We start from the raw sequence: 242 nt of genomic DNA on the forward strand, positions 1-242 counted from the left end.
GCAGCGCAGTGACGATACAGACATTTCATACACAGGTGTGTAACTCTGCTGACCCGCCATTCATCTCGTGCTGGACCCATTCACAATGAGTCAGCCGTCTCTCTGTGAGTAGCTTATTACATCTCTCCTTTTTGGTCAGATGTTTTCTCAAGATCAAGTCCCACCTCTGAATTGTCAGGTTTATTCCAGGTCACAGGTAAAGGTCTTTTATCATGGTAGTGCCAATTCTATTCAAGTTTACT

Source organism: Etheostoma spectabile, chromosome 3 (assembly GCF_008692095.1).
Source record: "Etheostoma spectabile isolate EspeVRDwgs_2016 chromosome 3, UIUC_Espe_1.0, whole genome shotgun sequence".
Classification (NCBI taxonomy): domain Eukaryota; kingdom Metazoa; phylum Chordata; class Actinopteri; order Perciformes; family Percidae; genus Etheostoma; species Etheostoma spectabile.